This window comes from Papio anubis, chromosome 12, assembly GCF_008728515.1.
Source record: "Papio anubis isolate 15944 chromosome 12, Panubis1.0, whole genome shotgun sequence".
NCBI lineage: Eukaryota > Metazoa > Chordata > Mammalia > Primates > Cercopithecidae > Papio > Papio anubis.
This window is the reverse complement of record NC_044987.1, coordinates 11,127,042-11,149,333: the sequence shown is the minus strand read 5'-3', so window position 1 is coordinate 11,149,333 and position 22,292 is coordinate 11,127,042. Positions and strand designations below refer to the sequence as shown.

The 22,292-nt window shown below is 43.8% G+C and overlaps 1 protein-coding gene and 1 pseudogene across 17 annotated transcripts in view; one reads left to right on the top strand and one right to left on the bottom strand.

Annotated features, from left to right (window-relative positions):
* The window catches only part of GRAMD1B (GRAM domain containing 1B), a 274,604-nt gene that overhangs the window by 128,541 nt on the left and 123,771 nt on the right, over positions 1-22,292 (top strand). The window lies entirely within an intron of this gene.
* LOC101023939 lies at positions 11,469-11,832 on the bottom strand (annotated as a pseudogene).

Sequence of the window (22,292 nt, the reverse complement as noted above, 5' to 3'; positions counted from 1 at the left end):
AAACACAGCTACTGTTTGGGGTGAGGGCAGGGGTGGGAGGGTTTCCAGAAAACTCCACAAAGGGGGCTGTGCTTCAGCTGAGAACTGCAAGAGGAGTAGGAGTCTGTCACATGGACAGCATTTGCAAGCGAGGGAACAAGATGTACATAAGCATGGAGGCGGGAGAAAGCAAGGCATGTTCAGGAACCACAAATACTTCAGTGTGCTGCAGCATCATATTCTATGAGAGGGGTAGTTAGTGAGTGGCCAGGAAAGGCCTTTGGACAGGTAGGCAAGTGCCTGGTCATGCCATGTCCTGCTGTAATAAGGAGTGAGTGTTCTTTATGGATGATTGGAAACCACTACGTTATGTTTTTTTGTTTGTTTGATTTTATTTTTTTAGAGATGGAGTCTTGCTCTGTTGCCCAGGCTGGAGTACAGTGATGCAGTCTCGGCTCACTGCAACCTCCTCCTCCTGGATTCAAGTGAATGCCCTGTCTCAGCCTCCTGAGTAGCTGGGATTAGCTGGGCGTCCGCCATCATACCCAGCTAATTTTTGTATTTTTAGTAGAGACAGGGTTTCACCATGTTGGCCAGGCTGGTCTCGAACTCCTGACCTCAGGTGATCTGCCTGCTTTGGCCTCCCAAAGTGCTGGGATTACAGATGTGAGCCACCGCACCCAGCTGCCACTGAGTCATGTTGAGAAACGGAGTACCCGTGTGTCTTAGTTCAGGCGACTATAACAGAATACCATAGACTGGGTGTGTTGTACATCACAGAAAATTATTTCTTTCCATTTTGGAGTCCGGGAAGTCCAAGACCAAGATGTGGGCATTCAGCGAGTGGTGAGGTCCTATTGTCTTCATAGACAGCTGTCCTCTTGCTGTGTCTTACATGGTAAAAAGGAGAACTCTGGTCTAGTGAGCCCCCTTATAGGGGCACTAATTACATTCATGAGGGCTCCATTTTCATGATTTATGACCCCGCCTCTTAACACCATTGCACTGGGGGTTAGGATTTCAACATATCCAGTTGGGGGTGGGGCACCAACACTGAGTCTATAGCACCAGGTCGCTCCCAGATATTCCTGTGAGAAAAATTACACCTGAGAGGTGTTCAGAGTTGAGTCCTAGCCCCTCCAGGGCTGTGGAGGATGGATACCTCCCCCAGGGGCTCTCCAGGCTGGGCATTTGGGCATGGTGGATGCCAACCTGGATAACCTGTGGCCCAGCATTAACTGCCTGCCTGGCCCTGCTGTCTGCTAGGCAGGGATTCCAAGACGAAGACGTGGTCCCTGCTCTTGAGTAATTCTGCAGCCCCATGACTTAACGTGGCCATCAGGCATCAAGAACAAGGCCATGTGGGTGATGACACGTGGGAATGGAGGTGTGAACCTGGGGAGCCGATCTTCTCCCCTTGCCACCCCACGGCCCCAACTGAAAGCTTTGGCCCTTCTCCTCCCTGCTTGCCACCCCACGGCCTTGACTGAAAGCTTTGGCCCTCCTCCTCCACTGTCACACTCAGTGAGGGGGAGCCCTACCCCAGAAGTGTATCTCACGAGAGCATCAGGGACGCAGTGAAAGGGTGATGCTCAAGGGAGACAGGAAGAGAGAGCAACATAAAGAAGTGGCTCCATGCCCACGGTGCACCCTGGTCAGCAGAGGAAGGAGTGTGGGACCCGATGGAAATTTGGAGCTCAGGGAAAATGGTGGGGGGGCTTTACCTCTCTTGTGTAGCCCCTCAAGACTGACCCCTTGATGGCCCAGGAACAGCAGGTGCTAGAGGAATGGTATCCATGTGGGCATGGAAATGAGGCAGATTCTGGGGCCACCGGACCAAGGAGAAGGAAGGGCTTATCAGCACCCACCCAGGGAGCCTGTCCATTTATGTTTTCAGATAAAGGGTCCTAGAAGAGTTAAAAAAAAAAAAAAAAAAAAAAAAAAGAAATCATACCTGGCCTGTGGTTAATGTGTATGTGCCTACTAGTTGTATTATCATTAAAATACTGGGTTGAGGAGGAAGGATTTGAGGAGCAGAGGTGGCAGTGAGTTTAATTTAGACATGTAGCGTGAACTACTCGTGGAGTGTGCCAGTGGAGAGATACACTGGGCCATTGGCTACGCCGTTTGAAGCTCAGGGGGACGAGACTGAGCGTGCTAGTTGGGCAGCCACCACTATGGAAGAGCACAGCAATGAGAATGTAGTTGAAGCAAGAGTCTTAGGATTAGCAAAGTTTAAGCAGAAGACAAAGGAAGGAAGAATTTTAAAAGATTGTGCATTGAAGCCAAGATGACTAGGAAATAGTAATGGAGAAGCAAGAAAGAATAGTTGAAAGGGTAGAAATAGGTAAGAAAAGGACTAAAAGGAATCCTCTGCAGTGGCAATTTGTGGAGATCATTGGTTACCACAGAGCACTTTCAGAAGAGTATATTTGAGGGGAGGGAGAAGAGACTGACCGTAGTGATTTCATTCTAGAAGTCTGCCTGGGAAGAAGAGAAATAGGGAGGATACCTAGAGGGGAACACAGGGATGACTGGGGAAAATTATTGTTTCAATATGGAGAGACAGAAGCACTTTTTTGTAATCTCTGAAGTAGAAATTGATAGCTCAAGGCCAAGAATTTCAGGGAGGGTAAATTCATTTGTTCATTCATTCGACAAACTGATCAATTATGCACTATCGGCCAAGTGTGATGGCTGGTGCCTGTAATTCCAGTGCTTTGGGAGGCTGAGGTGGGAGGATCACTTGAGGCTAGGAGTTTCAGACTAGCCTGGGTAACCTGGAAAAACCTCGTCTCTACAAAAAATAGCTACTGCACTCCAGTCTGGGCGTAGAGCAAGATCCTGTCTCAAAAAAGAAAAGAAAGAGCAGTATGTACTGGGGTTTCCAGTCTTGTTGAAGGGAGAATATTAAACACGTTTGAGAATATGCAAACTTGGAATTTGGATGGGTGTCTTAAAGGAAGGGGACATAGTACCAGGCAAAGTGTACCGAAGAAGCTGGACCCGGCCAGAGGGGTTGGGGCCAAGGTGTAAGGCTTGGGCAAAGACTAGAAGGATGAATTGGAAACAGTGATGTGAGACAGATGAGATGGTATGGATGAGATGAGGCAGGAGCTTTGATGGCCAGGATGACCAGGATATAGTAATAGAGAAGCAAGAAAGAATAGTCAAAAGAGTCTTGGTCTTTATTTTAAAGCCCAGGAAGCCACGGAAGATCTTTGAGACAGGAGATGACAGGATCAGATTTGCTTATGAAAAAATTGCTCACAAAAACACAGAGGCTGTTTCATGGATACTGGGAGATCAGCTGAGGTCCTTAGGAGACTGTTACTATATCCAAGCTAAGGATGTTTGTGTCTTGGAATGTGGATGGTGATAGTGAAAAAAAGAAGTAGACAAATTCAAGATATGTTTAGGAGATAAAATGTCCAGGGCTTGATGATGAATTGGGTACATATGGGTGTGAGAGAAGGGAGGTGTTCAAAATTGAGTCCTAGGATTCCAGCTTGCTCAGCTAGGGGGTGCCATCTGTTGAAAGATAAGGAAGCAGAGTTTTAGAGGAGGCAAGAGAAGGTGGGTCCAGATCACAGGTGAGAAGATTACCTTTGAACAGGGGAGACTGATTGAGGTGGATGCAGTGAGTTCCTAGGTGCTATGGTAGGAAGGCGAGGAGGTTCGTGGCAGCAGTATATTTTCTCTGTGTGATGGAAAATGATGTCTCCTAAGTGAAGGTGGAATGAGAATAGTGTGATGTTTAGATATAATTAATTTTGGAACTTTTTTTATGTCAGCTTTTCTCCAAGTACCTTAAAAGACATTTGTGGCTGGGTGCAGTGGCTCATGCCTGTAATCGCAGCACTTCGGGAGGCTGAGGCAAGTGGATCACCTTAGGTCAGGAGTTTGAGAACAGTGTGGTCAAAATGGTGAAACTCTGTCTCTACTAAAAATACAAAAATTAGCAGGTGTGGTGGTACACACCTGTAGTCCCAGCTGCTTGGGACGCTGATGCACAAGAATCATTTGAACTCAGGAGTCAGAGGCTGCAGTGAGCCGAGGTTGCGCCACTGTTCTCCAGCCTGGGTAAGAGAGCAAGACTCTCTCTCTCTCTCTCAAAAAAAAAAAAAAAAAAAAAAAAAAGGACTTTCATGTCTTACATGTCATGTTAGGGCTCACCTCATTTCTTCCAGTTGAGGGAGGGAGGTGAGTCTTATCACACCTATTTTATAGGTACAGGAGTACGCTGTGGCTAATTCTGTTGCAGCACTTACCACATCCTTGTGTGCTATGTGATTTATCTGTCTCCCTGTTAGTTGATGAGATCCTGGGGACAGAAACTGTGTATTTCTGTTGTCTCTTGTGTCCAGCACAGAGTAGGTGCTCGGAAATGGTTTGGGATTTGGAATTCAGGAACAAATGAATGGAGAAACCAAGGTATTGACATTTGAGGTCAAGGGGCAAGTTTTAGGAGTTGACGCCATCGTGCTAGAGTAAGATCGTCACTGCCAACTCGGGTCTAGCCACTGGGATAGATAGCTTCCTAGTCGAAGAAGAAGTCTTTTCAATTTTGCTTATTCTGTCCCAGAAATATATCCCCAGTAGCATATTTCCAGAATAGTCTAGCTCCATCTACCTGCCTGGCCAATGAATTCCCCATGGACTCACGGACACTCCCGTGATCCCTTACCATGGGGAGAAAGCCAAGTTGCAAACCCTCTGGGAGCAGTGCCCGCTGCTCCTCCCCTTCCCCCAGCACCAGCAGCTGACATCACATGCAGGTACAGCTTCATCCTCCTTGTCTGAGGACAAAGGAGGGGAGGAAACTCACCAAGTGCCCAGAGCTCTGCCAGATGTTGAAAGATGGAGGAGGGCTTCATTTGGAGCTGTGGCTTGGGCAAAAGGCAGAGGGGATCTCGGTAACACAGGACCCCAGGCTTGCCCACCCTGGGCCCTCCACCTGCCTGTGTTTTATACTGAACCACAGGGAGGGGAGCGCTTATGTGCAGGATTCCACAGTTGACAGCTGGGGTAGCTGCAGGGGCAGCAAGTCCACGCAGCTCCAGAGTGAGCCCCCAGCTCTTGGGGTCCCAGCTGCCATGTGGCCAGCCCTCCCCTGAGCCCAGCATGGTGCAGAATCTACAGCCAGAGACCGTCTCATGCGGCACAGCTGTAAAGCAAACTTGTCACTACCACGTCTCCTCCCTGAGGAAGAAGCTGGCCTTTCTGCGAGCCAAGTAGGTGGTGGGGACCCTGGAGATGAGGTTTGGGATTGCCCGGGTTGGCTCCGTGTTTGGAGATGTTGTAGGTCCCTGCCCAAGAGGGAGACTCAGTGATCCATTGCAAGAGGCTGAAGGGAAAGGCCAAGGGGTGTGGGTGGCTGCGATGCTGACTAGGAGACTGAGTCTGTGCCTCACTGTGTGCCTCCCAACAAGGTGCCTTGGCCTCCGGGTCCTTCTTCATAACTGGCCAGGGACCATTACTTTTCTCCTTTATGATAAGTTGCTCCAGTCCATAAAGAAATTGGAAATCTTGAAAAAGGTGTGGTAGGGAACAGTGTAGTTGACCTGGGTAGGGTCCCCTGGGCAGGGGCACTGGCGTCTCTGGGGTGTGGATCATTCCCTTCCACTTATGGGGACCTAAGCGGCAGGTGTTTGGGGCCATTGCTCAGTGTGTTCATTTCTATATCACCTCTTTGGGCACTTTGGTCTGACTCCAGAACTATTTGAGCACACATCAGATGTGGGGCATTTTTTCCTAAAACAGCCCCTGTACCTGGCAGATGGGCTGCAGTGGCACCTGGCTGAATCTGCCCTGCCCTCCTGGCCTCTGTAACTAGAAGAAGGAGGAGATTTCCTGGAGGAGGAAGAGGTTCCAGCCCCTAAGATTAGAATTAAATTTGAAGGCTGGCAGGCATTCAAGACAGAGTGTCATGTAAACTTACGGGCAGGTTTGTGTGTTTTTGCTTTTGTTTTGGCATGAAGAGAAACATCACTGAGAAAGATGGAATGAATGAAGTGAGGAGGGAAAAGGAAGGAGAAAGGCAGAAAGAGAGGCCAAAGGGATTTCAGAGGTAGGGAAAGGCTAGAGGCAGTAGGTGGCTTTACCTCAATCTCTCTCTCTCTCTCTCTCTCTCTCTCTCTCTCTCTCTCGGCTTTACCTCAATCCTCTCTCTCTCTCTCTCTCACACACACACACACACACACACATATACACACACAGGCATAGATGCCTGTGATTGTTTAGCTGTCTATTGACAAGGGTTTCTCATGGCTGAAGTTTTGAGGCTGGTGAGCAAAGACTATGTCCCTCTCTGATTAGATGACTTCTCTGGTACTGATATTCAGTGCTGTGCCTTGCACACAGTAGGTTCTCAACAGATAATGGTAGAATAAGGAAGTCTCTGACCCTGTGATGTGGTGCAAGGACAAGATTCAGTAATGGCTGCGGGGAACTCAGGTTTTGGAGACCAAAAGACCTTAGTTTAAATTCCAGCTCTACCACATCCTAGCTGTGGTGCTTTTGCAAAATCATTTCATCCTCTCTGAATGTTTCCTTTCTGAAAAATGAAGAAAATTGTACTTACTTTATGGAGCTTGTGGGGATCGAACTAAGATAAAATAAGAAAGGCACTTAGCACTGTGTCTGGACGTAGCACACAGTAAGTGGCAGCTTGTGTCACTGCCAGCAAACAGTAGGCTTGGGCTTAGCCTGCAAAGGGTGTGGAAGGTGAGTTCTGAGCTCTTAGAGAACCAGGAGGTTTGCAAACTTATTAAGGGAAGCCACACATGAGTCCATGAGAGGAAATGTTTGACTTCCCAGTTGCCAGGGGAAGCCAGTTATATAAGCTCTGGTCTTCACTGTCCTGGTGAGAGACAGCTGCCTTGAGGGTGGGGTGAAGAGCCCAGAGTGGCAGTTGTGTGGACGGGCTTCCAGAGCCACCCGCAGGCAGCCCACTCGGACTCCATGTGGAATGTGGGCCCAGAAGGTGTTCAGTTAGTTCCCGCTGATGAGGAAGAGGGCCCCATCTCAGAAGAGGCTCACTTTGATTAAACGCTGCAGTGGAAGTGTCCCTTTGGAAACAGCTTCAGTAGAGGCCCCAGATGTTCGTATTGTTCAGATCCCAGGAACAGTGTTGTTAATAGTGGTGCTGTTGGTGGAAAGGAAGTTCCAAGTTCTTCCTCCCTGTGAGTGACTCATCACTCAAACTGCCCTCAGCTCAGATTCCTCACCTGGGAGCTGTCACATCTCAGAGAGGCTGCCTCTTACCCCTTTGTCCCAGTAGGGTTTCTCTCCCTTACTTGCATCAGGATAAATGGCTTATTTTCCATGTTAGCATTAATCACATTATAATTGTATTGATCTGTTGACTTGATCATTGTCTGTCTCCCCTAGTCCCTAAATTGCATGAGAGCAGGGATCATCTTTGTTTTATTGTGTCCCCAACACTTAGCATGGTGCTTGGCACATGATAGTACTTAAATACTAAATGAGTAAATGAACCAATAAATAACCATGTAAGACTTTTTTGTTACCTCTAACATTCTAGGATCATGGGATTTTGTGACTGTAGCCCAAATGGAGGGCAAAGACTGGCCCTTACACATCTATTAACCTTTTTAAACTTCTCATGCTCATGGAAGTGTTTTGATCTGTGACCACCTCTCACATGTTCCCCTTTCTCTGATCCATGTGCACATATGCTTAGGGGGTCACATCGTCTTGTGGAAGACAGCACATAAGGCCATAAGGCCTTTTTTTTTTTTTTTTTTAAGGTCTGAGCTAAGTTCTGACTTTTGAGGGCAGGGCAAAGAAGCAAGTGAGCGCTCCTGTCTTGCTCCTACCTCCCCAAGTTCCCAGCTTAGAGCTCCTCTTTAGCAGTCCTGTTTGCTTCTGTGACTGTCAGCAGAACTGTCCACAGGTGTAACCATCACCTGCTCTGTTTCTCTTACTCCAGCATTTCTTCTTTGTGCCTGAGAAAGGGGAGTTGTTAATTATAGCTCAGCAAACTCCTCTTATCTTTGCTGATGCCATAGTTGGGACTTAGATTTGGACAACTGGCAGAATGGATGGTAATTTTTATTCCCCAGCTTCCCTACTTCCTGCTGGGAGAAATTCCATCCTCCTACCAGCCTCAGCGAAGAAGGAATGTGAGTGGGTGGCAACTCAGGGGCTCAAGGCAGAGAGTCCAATCTCAGGCTTGTCCTGCTCTCTGCTGCATTCTTTGCCTCCCTCATACTCCAGGGTTGAGATGAAGTCAGGGGATAAACTGCTGGGTTCTCTTTTCAGTCACTCACTGATTAATCATGTAAGCTCGGGAGAGCTCTTTACTACTCGCTTGCTTTTCTAGGTAATGAGGAAGTCATTGTACCAGAAGCTGATGCTCCGGCTTGGATGCAAACACCTATTACTAAAATTTGTTTGAGCACATACCATATATATATATATATATACACACACACACACACACACATACACACACACACAAATGCAGGCACACATACACACACACATAAATTCTGTGTGCATTTCTGTACTAAATATTTTATGTATACTGTAACATAATGAAACAAATTTTAACAAGGTGGAATAAACATACATATAAATACAAGTCCTAATATGCTTTTTAAAAAATTTAAAAAATTCTATGAATACATAGTAGGTGTATATGTTTATGGGTTACATGAGACACTTTACTATAGGGATGTAATAGTCACAGCATGGAAGATAGGGTGTCCATCCCCTCAAACATGTATTCTTTGTGTTACAAACAATTCAATTATACTCTTTTAGTTATTTTAAAATGTACGATGATTATTGACTATAATCGCCCTGTTGTGCTACCAAATACTAGGTCATATTCTTTCTATTTTTTTGTACCCATTAATCACCCCACTTCCCCCCTACTTTTCCACTGCCGTTCCCAGCCTCTGGTAACTATTCTACTCTCTATTTCCATGAGTTCAATTGTTTTGCTTTGCTTTTAAGTTCCCACAACTAAGTGAGACCATGCGAAGTTTGTCTTTCTGTGCCTGACTTATTTCACTTAACATTAATGATCTCCAGTTCTATCCATGTTTTTGCAAATGACCGGATCTCATTCTTTTTTTATGGCTGAATAGTACTTCTTTGTGTATATATATCACATTTCATTTATCCAATCATCTGTTGATGGACATCTGGGTTACTTTGAAATCTTGGCTATAGCAGACTGGGCACAGTGACTCATGCCTGTACCCAGCACTTTGGGAGGCTGAGGCAGGCGGATCACTTGAGTTCAGGAGTTTGAGACCAGCCTGACCAACATGGCAAAATTCTGTCTCTACTAAAAATACAAAAAGTTAGCCTATAGTCCCAGCTACTTGGGAGGCTGAGGCTGGAGAATTGCTTGAACTTGGGAGGCAGAGGTTGCAGTGAGCCTAGATTGTGCCACTGCACTCCAGACTGGGCAACAGAGTGAGACTTCGTCTCAAACAAACCAAAACAAAACAAAACAAAACAAAACACAAAAAATAAAATCTCGGCTATTGTAAACAGTGCTGCAAATAAACATAGGAGTGCAGGTATCTCTTTGATATACTGATTTCCTTTATTTTGGGTATATACCCAGCAGTGGAATTGTTGGTCTCTGTTTTTAGTTTTTTGAGGAATTGCCAAACTGTTCTCCATAGTGGTTGTACTAATTTACATTTCCACCAACAGTATACAAGGGTTCTCTTTTCTCCACATCCTCTCCAGCATTTGTTGCTGCCTGTCTCTGTGTATAAGCCATTTTAACTAGTGTGAGTAGTTTTTTTTGTTTTGTTTAGTTTTTTTTTTTTTTTTTTTTTTTTTGAGATAAAGTCTCATTCTGTCACCTAGACTGGAGTGCAATGATGCGATCTCAGCTCACTGCAACCTCTGCCTCCTGGGTTCAAGCGATTCTCCTGCCTCAGCCTCCTGAGTTGCTGGGATTACAGGAGCCCACCACTACGCCCAGCTAATTTTTTGTATTTTTAATAGAGTTGGGGTTTCACCATGTTGTCCAGGCTGGTCTTGAACTCCAGACCTTGTGAGTCACTGCCTCAGCCTCCTGAGCCACCACGCCCGGCCATCATTGTAGTTTTGATTTGCATTTCCCTGACCATCAATGACGTTGAGCACCTTTTCATATGTCTGTTTGCCAAATGTCTCCCGTTCTGTGGGCTGTGTCTTCACTTTGTTGTTTCTGTCGCTGTGCAGAAGCTTTTTAACTTGATGTGACCCCATTTATTCATATTTGCATTGGTTGCCTGTGCTTGTGTGGTATTATGCAAGACATTTTTGTCCAGACCAATGTCCTGGAGTTTCCCCACAGTTTTCTTGTAGTAGTTTCACAGTTTGAGGTCTTAGGTCTAAGTTTTTAATCCAGTTGGATTTGATTTTTATATATGGTAAGAAATAGGGGTCAAGTTTCATTCTTCTGCATATGGATATCCAGTTTTTCTACCACTATTTATTGAAGAGGCTGTTCATGCTCCAATGTATGTTCTTGACGCCTTTGTCGAAAATAAGTTCACTGTAGATATGTAGATTTATTTCTAGGTTCTCTATTCTGTTATAGGTCTATGTGTCTGTTTTTTTGCTAGTATCATTCTGTTTTGGTTACCATAGCTCTGTAGTATAATCTGAAGTCAGGGAATGTGATTTCTCCACTTTTGTTCTTTTCACTCAGGATAGCTGTGGCTATTCTGGGTCATTTGTGGTTCCACATAAATGTTAGGATTGTTTTTTCTATTTCTGTGAAGACTGTTATCAGTATTTTGATAGGGATTGCATTATATCTGTAGATTGCTTTGGTAGTATGGATTTAACAATATTGATTCTTCTATGAACATGGAATATCTTTCCATTTTTTTGTGTCCCCTTTTATTTCTTTTATCAGTGTTTTATAGTTTTCATCATAGAGATCTTTCACTTCTTTGGTTATTTCCTATGTATTTAATTTTATTTGTGACTATTGTAAATGGGATTACTTTTCAGGTTTATCAGATTATTCACTGTTGGTGTATAGAAATGCTATTTAGGCCAGGCGCGGTGGCTCACACCTGTAATACCAGCACTTTGGGAGACTGAAGTGGGTGGATCACCTGAGGTCAGGAGTTAGAGACCAGCCCGACGAATGTGGTGAAACCCCATTTCTACTAAAAATACAAAAATTAGCCAGGTGTGGTGGCGGGCGCCTGTAGTCCCAGCTACTCAGGAGGCTGAGACAGGAGAACTGCTTGAACCCGGTAGGCAGAGGTTGCAGTGAGCTGAGATGGCGCCACTGCACTCCAGCCTGGGCGACAGAGCGAGACTCCGTCTGAAGGGAAAATGAAAGAAAGAAGTGCTATTTAATTTTGTGTGTGTGTGAGTGTGTGTGTGTATGTGTGAGTGTGGGTGTGAGTGTGGGTGTGAGTGTGTGTGCGTGTGAGTGTGTGTGTGAGTGTGTGTGTGAGAGAGAGAGAGAGAGAGTGTGTGTGTGTGTGTGTGTCAAGCTGTTCTTTATTTCAGGGAGAAGCCAGGGGAGGGGGCTCAGTTTTTCTTGGCAGCAGCTTTCCTCATAGCGGCCAATACGTTGCTCAGCTCCTCCCGCTTCCTCTTGGCGGGAACGTGCGTCCCCGCCCTTTTCTTGATAAACTTGAGGGCCCGTTTGTCCCTGGAGACCTTCAGTAACTCCATGGCGCGCCGCTGCTCGTACGGGGCAGAGCCACACACCTCCGGAATCATGTCCCGCACGAACTTGGTGTGTTTCGTCAGACGCCCGCGGAGGCGGCTGTGCCTGGGCTCGCTCACGTTCTTGGTCACCTGGTGGCCCTTGTTGAGGCCCACGGCCATAGGGTAGGGTAGAGCCATGGCTGCTGCTCTCCAGTGGCGACACTGGCGGAAGCTTTTTTTTTTTTTTTTTTGAGACGAAGTCTCACTCTGTTACACAGGTTGGAGTACAGTGGTACGATCCTGGCTCGCTGCAACCTCTGCCTCTTGGGTTCAAGTGATTCTCATGCCTCAGCCTCCCGAGTAGCTGGGATTACAGGCATGTGCCACCACTTCTGGCTAATTTTTTTGTTTTTAGTAGAGACGACATTTCGCCATGTTGCCGAGACTGATCTTGAACTCCTGACCTCGAGTGATCTGCCTGCCTTGGCCTACCAAAGTGCTGGGATTACAGGCGTGAACCACCATGCCCAGACTTTTTTATTTTATTTTATTTTATTTTATTTTAATTGAGACAGAATCTTGTTCTGTTGCCCAAGCTGGAGTGCAGTGGCACAATCTCAGCTCACTGCAACCTCTGCCTCCTGAATTCAAGTAATTCTTATGCCTCAGCCTCCTAAGCAGCTGGGATTACAGACATGCACCACCATGCTCAGCTAATTTTTGTATTTTTAGTAGAGATGGGGTTTCACCATGTTGGCCAGGCTGGCCTTGAAATTCTGGCCTCATGTGATCCACCTGCCTCAGCCTCCCAAAGTGCTGGGATTACAGATGTGAGCCACTGTGCCCACCCAGAAATGCTACTGATTTTTGTGTGTATGTTAATTTTGTATCCTGCAACTTTTACTGAATTTATCAGTTCTAATAGTTTTTTTTTTTTTTTTTTTTTGGAGTCTTTAGGTTATTCCAAATATAAGATCTTATAATCTGCAAACAAGGATAATTTGATTTCTTTTTTTCCAATTCGGATGTCCTTTATTTCTATCACTTGCTCTAGCTAGGACTTCCAGTTCTGTGTTGAATAACAGTGGTGAAAGTGAGCATCCTTGTCATGTTCCAGATCTTAGAGGAAAGGCTTTCTCTAAGCCAACTCTCATTCCGTGTGATACTAGCTGTGGGTCTGTTTGTATATGGCTTTTTTATGTTGAGGAATGTTCCCTCTATATGCAGTTCTTTGAGGGTTTCTATCATGAAGCATTGTTAAATTTTATTGGATACTTTTTCAGAATCAATTAAAAGGATCATATGGGTTTTGTCCTCCATTCTATTGATATGATGTATCACTTTGATTTGCGTTTGTTGATTGAACCATCCTTACATATGTGGGATAAATCCCACTTGGTCATGATGAATGATCTTTTTAATATATTGTTGAATTCAGTTTGCAGGTATTTTGTTGAGAATTTTTACATCTGTATTTACCGGGAGTATTGGCCAATGGTTTTCTTTTTTTGATATGTCTTTGTCTGGTTTTGAAATCATTAATACTGGCCTTGTAGAATGAATTGGGAAGTATTCTCTCCTCTTCTATTTTTTGGAATAGTTTGAGTAGGATTGGTATTAGTTCTAGAATTCAGCAGTGAAACCATCAGGTCCCAGCCTTCTCTTGTTACCAGGAGACTTTTTATTATGTCTTTGATCTCATTACTTGTTATTGGTCTGTTCGCGTTTTGGATTTCTTCATGATCCAAGCGTATGTTTATGTGCCTAGGAACTTTTCTGTTTCCTCTAGATTTTCCAATTTGTTGGCATACAGTTGCTCATAGTAGCCGCTAATGATCACTTGAATATTGGTGGTATGATGCTTTACATTCCAACAATGTCAGTTGTAATGTCTCCTTTTTCTTCTCTGATTTTATTTATTTAGGTCTCTCTTTTTTTCTTAGTTACTCTGGCTAAAAGTTGGTCAATTTTGTTTTACTTTTCAAAAAGCCAACTTTTTGCTTCATTGATCTTTTGTATTGTTTTCTTTGTTTTAGTTTCATTTATTTCTGCTCCCATCTTTATTATTTCTTCTAATTTTGGGTTTGGTTTGCTCTTGCTTGTCTAGTTCTTTAAGATGCATTGTTAGGTTATTTATTTGAATTTTTTTCCATGTAGACACTTTTTTAGCTATAAACTTCTTTCTTAGTACTGCTTTCACTGTATCTCGTAGATTTTGATATGTTGTGTTTCCATTATCATTTGTTTCAAGAAATTTTTCAATTTCCTCCCTAATTTCTTCACTGGCTCACTGATCATTCAGGAGCCTATTAATTTCCATGTGTTTGTGTATTTTCCAAAAATCTCGCTATTGATTTCTAGTTTTATTCCATTGTGGTCAGAGAAAATGTTTGATATTATTTCAGTTTTTTTAATGTTTTAAGACTTGTTTTGTGACCTAACATATAATCTATCTTTTTTTTTTTGTTTTGTTTTTTGTTTTTTTTTTTGAGACGGAGTCTCGCTCTGTCGCCCAGGCTGGATTGCAGTGGCCCGATCTCGGCTCACTGCAAGCTCCGCCTCCCGGGTTCACGCCATTCTCCTGCCTCAGCCTCCGGAGTAGCTGGGACTACAGGCGCCCGCCACCACGCCCGGCTAGTTTTTTGTATCTTTTAGTAGAGACGGGGTTTCATCGTGTTAGCCAGGATGGTCTATAATCTATCTTTGAGAATGATCCATGTGCTAAGGAGAAGAATGTGTATTCTGCAGCTGTTCGATGAGATGTTCTGTAAATATCTATTAGGTCTATTTGGTCTATAGTGCATATTAAGTCCAATGTTTCTTTGTTGATTTTCTGTCTGGAAGATCTGTCTGATGCTGAAAGTGGGGTATCAAAGTCTCCAGCTATTATTATATTGAAGTCTGTCACTCTTATTAGCTGTAATAATGTTTGCTTTATATATCTGGGTGCTCTAGTGTTGGGTGCATATATATTTACAATTTGTTATATCCTCTTGCTGAATTGACCCCTTTATCATTATATACTGACCCTTCGTCTTCTTGCAGTTTTTGTCTTGAAGTCTATTTTGTCTGGTATAAGTATAGCTACTGCTCTTCTTTGGTTTCCATTGGCATGGACTATCTTTTTTCATCATTTTATTGTCAGTCTATGTGTATCTTTAGGTAAAATGTGTTTCTTGTAGGCAACAGATCATTCTATCTTATTTTTCATCCATTCAGCCACTCTGTGTTTTTTGATTGGAGAGTTTAGTTCATTTACATTCAATGTTATTATTGATACATAAAGACTTAACTCTTGCCATTTTGTTGTTTGTTTTCTGGTTATTTTGCAGTCTTCTCTTTCTTCTTTCCTTCCTTCCTATCTTCCTTTTAGTGAAGATGATTGTCTCTGGCATGGTTTAATTTCTTGTTTTTTATTTTTTGTGCATCGATTGTGTGTTTTTTTGATTTGAGGTCACTATGAGGCTTGCAAATACTATCTTATAAGCCATTATTTTAAACTGATGACAGCTTAACACTGATTGCATAAACAAACTAACAAACAAAAACAAATAAAAACTCTACACTTTAATTTGGTTTTTAGCTTTTTGTTGTTCTTTATGTCTTATTGTACTTTCTGTGTCTTGAAAAGTTGCCATAGATATTATTTTTGATTGGTTCATCGTTTAGTCTTTCCATGGAAGATTAAGAGTACATTATACAATACAATTGTATAAGTGTTATAATATTCTGTTTTTCTGTGTACTGTTATGTGGGAGTTTTGTACCTTTAGATGATTTCTTTTTGCTCTTTAACTTCCTTTTCTTTCAGATTAAAGAACTCCCTTTAGCATTTCTTATAGGACAGGTCTGGAGTTGATGAAATCCCTCAGCTTTTGTTTGTCTGGGAAGGTCTTTATTTCTCTTTTATGCTTAAAGGTTATTTTCACCAGATGTACTATTCTAGGGTAAAAGTTTTTTTTCCTTCAGCCCTTTAAATATGCCATGCCACTTTTTCCTAGCTTGTTTTCACTGAGGTTTGCACTGAGAAATTTGCTGCCAGATGTATTGGAGTTCAGTTGTATGTTGTTTCTTTTCTCTTGCTGCTTTTAGGATCGTTTTTTAAAATCCTTGACCTTTGGGAATTTGATTACTAAATGCCTAAGGTAGTCTTCTTTAGGTTAACTCTGCTTGGTGCTCTATAACCTTCTTGTACTTGAATATTGATATCTTTCTCTAGGTTTGAGAAGTTCTGATATCATCCCTTTGAGTAAACTTTCTACCCCTATCTCTTTCTTTAAGGCTAGTAACTCTTAGATTTACCCTTTTGAGGCTATTTTCTAGATCTCGTAGGCATGCTTCATTGTTTTTTATTCTTTTATCTCCTCTAACTATATTTTCATATTTCATATAGTTTGTCTTCTAGCTTACCAATTCTTTCTTCTGCTTGACCAGTTCTGCTATTAAGAGGTTCTGATGCATTCTTCAGCATGCGAATTGCATTTTCCATCTCTAGAATTTCTGCTTGATTCATTTTAATAAGTTCAATCTCTTTGTTAAATTTATCTGATAGAATTCTGAATTCCTTCTCTGTGTTACCTTAAATTTATGAATTTCCTCAAAACAGCTATTTTGAATTCTCTGTCTGAAAAGTCACATATCTCTGTTTCTCCAGGACTGGTCCTTGGTGCCTTATTTAGTTCATTCGATGAGATCATGTTTTCCTAGATGTGGTGTTGTTGCTTGTAGATGTTCTTCATTGTCTGTGCATTGAAGAGTTAGGCATTTATGGTAGTCTTCACAGTCTTGGCTTGTTTGTGCTTATTCTTTTTGTGAAGGCTTTTCAGTTGTTGGAAGGCATTTGGCCCCAAAACTCAATAATGTTGTGGTTCTTGTCTACTCATGGAAGTGCCACTTTGGTGGTCTTGGATAACATTGAGAAGAATTCTCTGTATTGCCATGCAGAGACTCTTGTTCTCTTCCCTTACTTTCTTCCAAACAAATGCAGTTTCTTGCTGTAGTTAGCCTCCTGGAACTGACAGTAGGGAAAGAGAAGCACCCCCATGGCCACCCCATGGGGACTGCACTGGTTCAGATCTGAGGCCAGCACATTACTGAGTCTCACTCAAAGCCTGCTGTAACCATGACCTGGTTACCCTGTAAGTTCACTCAAGATCCTAGGGCTTTACAATCAGCAGGTGACAAAGCCAGCCAGGTTTATGTGCCTCCTTTCAGGGCAACAAGTTCCCCTAGGCCCCAGGTGAATCCAGAGATGCTGTCTGAGAGCCAGGATTGAAGTAGGAAACCTTAGAAATTTACCTGGTATTCTATTCCACTGCAGCTAAGCTGGCGGCTGGGTACGGTGGCTCATGCCTGTAATCCCAGCACTTTGAGAGGCTGAGGTGGGCGGATCATGAGGTCAGGAGTTTGAGACCAGCCTGGCCAACACATTGAAACCCCGTCTCTACTGAAAATACAAAAATTAGCCGGGTGTGGTGGTGGGTACCTGTAGTCCCAGCTACTTAGGAGGCTGAAGCAGGAGAATCACCTGAACCCGAGCTGAGATCTTGCCACAGCACTCCCCAGTCTGGGTGGTAGAGCTAGACTCTGTCAAAAAAAAAAAAAAAAAAAAAAGAAGTTAAGCTAAGCTGGCATATAAACCATAAGAAAAAGTCCCTCCCACTCTTCCCTCCCGCTTCCCAGCCAGTGGAGCCTCTCCCTGTGGCCACCACCACCCACCACCGGCCCACAGGGGTTTTTTCCAGGCCACTGCCGATGTTCACTTAAAGTCCAAAGACTCTTCATTCAGCTTGTGATGAATGCTGCCAGGCCTGGGACTCACTCTTCAGGGCAGTGGACTCCCCTCTGGTCCAGGGCAGGTCCAGAAATGATGACCAAGAGCCCTGAACTGGACCTGGGGACGCCGAGAGCCTGCTTGGTGCTCTGCCTCACTGTGGCCAAGCTTGTACTTAAGGTGCAAGACAGAGTGCCCTTTACTTTTCCCCCTGCTTTTCTCAAACTGAAGGAGCCTTTTACCATAGCCTCCACAGCTGGGTTCAATGCAAAGCCTCACAATTGCTGCATTCTCCCTCTCCCAAGTGTACAGATTCTTCTTCATGCTGCACATCCACTGCTGGAAAATAAGGGAGGGGAGGCACTAGAGATTCAAGACTTTCTTTCCTGCCCTCTTCAACGTCTCTTTCAGTTATATGAAATTAAAACCAGGTACTGTAATTGCTTATCTGACTTTGTTTCTTACAATGGCCCTTATTGTGTGTAGGTAGTTTAAAATTTGTTGTCCCTGTAGGGGCAATGAATTACACCGGTGTAGGCTTCTATTCAGCCATCTTGCTATGCCCTAATATTTTCTTCCTCCATGGCCATGGGTAAGTGTTCATGTCTCCTTGATTCTGAGTGTCCCACTGGTTAGACATGATCCTGAAGCAGTGGTCTTCAGCCTTTTAATGTGATTCAGAATCACAAGCAAAGCTTATTTAATATGCAGATTCCTAGGCCCTACTCTTAGATTCTGAGTCCTGTGGACTGGGAAAGGCCTAGGAATTTGCACAGTTAACGTAGATCCCTAGTGATTCTGATGCAGGTGGTCTTGGACCATGCTTTCAGAAATATGCTCTTTCTCCAAAAGCATTGCTGATAAAGAAAATATAAATAAAAACACAAAATAAAGAGAAACATGCCCCGAGCCCTGATGCCTCCTGTGATCCTACTCTGGCTAATATCTGGCACACAATTTAATAGGGCTGGGACATGGAAGGGTCTTTTGATACCTAGCTTGGTGATGTGGTTTAATTGTGACCCCAAAATATATGTGTTGGAAACTCAATCCCCATTGTAACAGTATTAAAAGGCATGGCTAATTAGGATTAGATTAGGTCATCAGGGTAGAGCCCCCATGATGGAGCTGGTGGCTTTAAAAGAAGAGGGAGAGAGACATGACCTTGCCCTCTCGTCATGTGATACCCTTTTCATGTTATAACACAGGAAAAAGTCCCTCACCAGGGACTTTTTCAAGATGTGGTTCCATCATCTTGAGAACTTCCCAACCTCTAGAACGATAAGAAATAAATTTCTTTTCTTTGTAAATTAACCAGTCTGTGGTATTCTGTTATTGCAACAGAAAAAAGGGCTAAAATACCTGGGGACACAACTTCTGTGTCCCTTACCTGTCTTCTGCATAGTCCAAGAATCATCATTCGGTAGCAAGGAGAAAGGTGGGTGGAGGGGTATGTAATTAAGTTACTCGTTCCATCTTACCTGTTACCAACTTTACAGGTTACTCAGTGCCTCTTTTCTTATCCTCGGGCATGTGAGCAATTAAACACTGGCTCCATTCCTTTTTCTTTGCCATTTCTCCTTAATCTAAAGGTGTAGCTTTTCCACTGAGAGGTGGAGAAACCCATTCTGACCCTGATTCAAATGGTGGTGGGGTGGGGAGATGGGCTGTGGGAGTGCAGGTTGTTTGAGTGCACCCCCCACTTCCCCACACAAAAGCTCCCTTGTGTCTTTTATGTGAGCATGATGGGTGAATTAGTCAGTTGAATTTGGAATTGGAATTTTGAAACTCTTTGTTTGGTTGACTTTTGAAACTCCACTACAAACTTGCTGTGGGATCCACAAGGGGAGCAATTTCTCCCACTCATCTTTTTTTCCCTTTAGAAGTGAAACAGATCTATTATCTGTGTTTCCTTTTTCTGGACATCTTAAATGATGGATAGGTTCAACTGGCTGAGAGTTATCCTTGTAAATAAGGGTATTTTGGCTGGACGCAGTGGCTCACACCTGTAATCCCAGCACTTTGGGAGGCCGAGGCAGGCAGATCACTTGAGGTTCGAGACCATCCTGGCCAACATGATGAAACCCCGTCTCTACTAAAAATACAAAAAAGAGCCGGGCGTGGTGGTGCATGCCTGTAGTCCCAGCTACTTGGGAGGCTGAGGCAGGAGAATCGCTTGAACCCAGGAGGCAGAGGCTGCAGTAAGCCAGGATCGTACCACTGCAGTCCAGCCTTAGGTGACAGAGCAAGACTCCATCTCAAAATAACTAACTAACTAAATAAATAAATACCAACAGATGTGACCCTTAAGCAGAGACTCAAGAAGTCCGATGCTCTATACTCTCCTAATCCATACATTTCTTCTTCAGTACCTATATCAAATGGTGATATGCTTGTATGTGATTCACTTCCACAATGGGAAATTTGCTAAAATTAATTGGAGTCTTTTTAAGTGAAGACATTGATAACTATAGGAAGCTTTCACCAATCTACAAATGTGACCAGTAAATCCAAGAAAATGCAGAATGTCTGTGTACTTTGTGGAGGAGCAATATTTGTGTTCTAAGGTAATAATTATGGTATTATTATTAAAATAATAATAGATACCTTGATACCTTTTTTATTTTTGGAGACAGAGTCTTTTGTGTCACCCAGGCTGGAGTGCAGTGGCGTGATCTCGGCTTACTGCAACCTTTGTCTCCCGGGGTTCAAGTGATTCTCCCACCTCATCCTCCCGAGTAGCTGGGACTACAGGCACACGCCCCCACTCCTGGCTAATTTTTGTATTTTTTGTAGAGACAAGGTTTCATCATGTTGGCCAAGCTAATCTCAAACTCCTGGCCTCAAGTGGTCTACCCACCTTGGTCTCCCAAAGTGCTGGGATTATAGTCGTGAGCCGCCGTGCCTGGCAATGGATGCCATTTTGAGAGCATATTATGTGCTTAACACTGTGCTTTTCCTATGCTATCTTATTATAGAAACTCTGAAAGGGAAATTACTATTATACTCATCTTCTAGATGAGGCTTAGATTGTCCACTGTGAGAGCTTGTTAGTAGCATAGGTAGGATTCAATTCCAGAGCTCAAGTTCTTTTTTGTTTGTTTGTTTATTTTTATTTTATTTTTATTTTTTGAGACACAGTCTACTCTGTTGTTTACTCTTGTGATCCCATGGCTGACCGGGAGCTGTGGCTTTCTACCTCTTCCCATCATCATGAGAAAGTATTATAAAGCATATTGCTAACCTGAGAAGAGATCAAAATTCAAAATGCAAAGGATGGCCCATGAGAAGTCAGGGATTGTTTGTACTGTCATTCCGAACCCTTGTGTGATAAGCTCTGAAGTCCTCTGCAGCCTGGGGACAGGACGTTTGTGAACATTGGCACAGGTGTAGGAGTGAGTTTCCAGGGCAGGGCATGGTAGCCTTATGCAGTCATGATCCTTTCCATTTTTGAAGCACTTATACAACTTTGTCATCTGAAAGCACAGTGCAAGGGACCAGCTGCTGACTGGAGGTGGTGCGATTGTGCCTGGAGATGGTAGGTAAGGGAAGGAGCTGTGTAACCAGACCAGAGCTAGCTTTGCATTGGCACCAACTGCAGGTGGCTTGGAGGGCTGAGGGAACTCATGGAGTCCCCATTGTTCTTAAACCCCCACCCATACCCCTAAGATAGTAATTATAAAGACAAGATTATTTTAGTTAACATTGATTGACTGTGCCTATTATGTGTCAGTTACTGCATTTTCATTTAAATTTCACCTTTTTTTTTTTTTAGATGGAGTTTCGCTCTGTCACCCAGGCTGGAGTGCAATGGCACAATCTCGGCTCACTGCAACCTCTGCCTCCTGTGTGCAAGCCATGCTCCTGCCTCAGCCTCCCAAGTAGCTGGGAGGACAGGCACGTGCCACCACCACACCTGGTTAATTTTGTATTTTTAGTAGAGACAGGGTTTCACCATGTTGGTCAGGCTGGTCTCAAACTCCTGACCTCAGGTGATCTGCCCTCCTTGGCCTCCCAAAGTGCTGGGATTATAGGTGTGAGCCACTGCGCCCAGCCAAATTTTACCATTTTTTAGTTACTGCGTTTTCACTTAAATCTTACCATTTTTCTATGAAATAGTATTATTATGACCTCCATTTTATAGATAGGAAAACTGAAGCTTAGAGAAGTTTTATAAATTATATAATATCAAGCAGCTATTAAATAATGTGCTAGAGTTCGAACTGGGAAATTTGACTCCAGATTTCAGTCACTGTGCTACACTGTCCTGTCCAGTTCTAGAGGCTGAGGCCGAGGTAATGTCACTCATGTTTCTGTTGCTTGTTGCGGGGGGCGGTCTCAGGAATTGCTAGCAGCTAAGGGAGGTGGATTTCCCTTGGCCTATCATGTTTTTCCCTGAGGAATTCAGGCATAGAACAGCACTGGTACCCGCCAAAGCCTTCAGTCTTGGACGAGGTATGAGTGAGCTTCCCTAAGCAAGCCACCATGGGAGGCTGACAGCTTCCACTTTGTCCAGCCTGTAAGGATTTGTATTCAGAGAGTCCTTTCTCTCTTTTCTTGATGTCTCCCTCATAGCTGAGTGTGTGGTACTAGAGATGACTGACCCCAAAGGCTTAGCTATTTCCTTTTCTCCTAGAAACTGATCTTCAGTTCTCACCACCTGTGTTCCTCCCTCCTTATCTTGACTGCTTCAGAAACTTCCACCTCAAGCCCTCATACAACAACCTGACTTCTACAGAGAGCAGTGCAGCTTGGCAAGACCAATTCAGACTTGACCTTTGCAGCAGTGACTCCCGTTGTGCTAATTTGTCTTATGCCAGGCAGCTTCTCTCCATTCACAGCTCCTCTCTGTTTCACCTCTCTCCTCCCACTTCCAACCAGCTCAG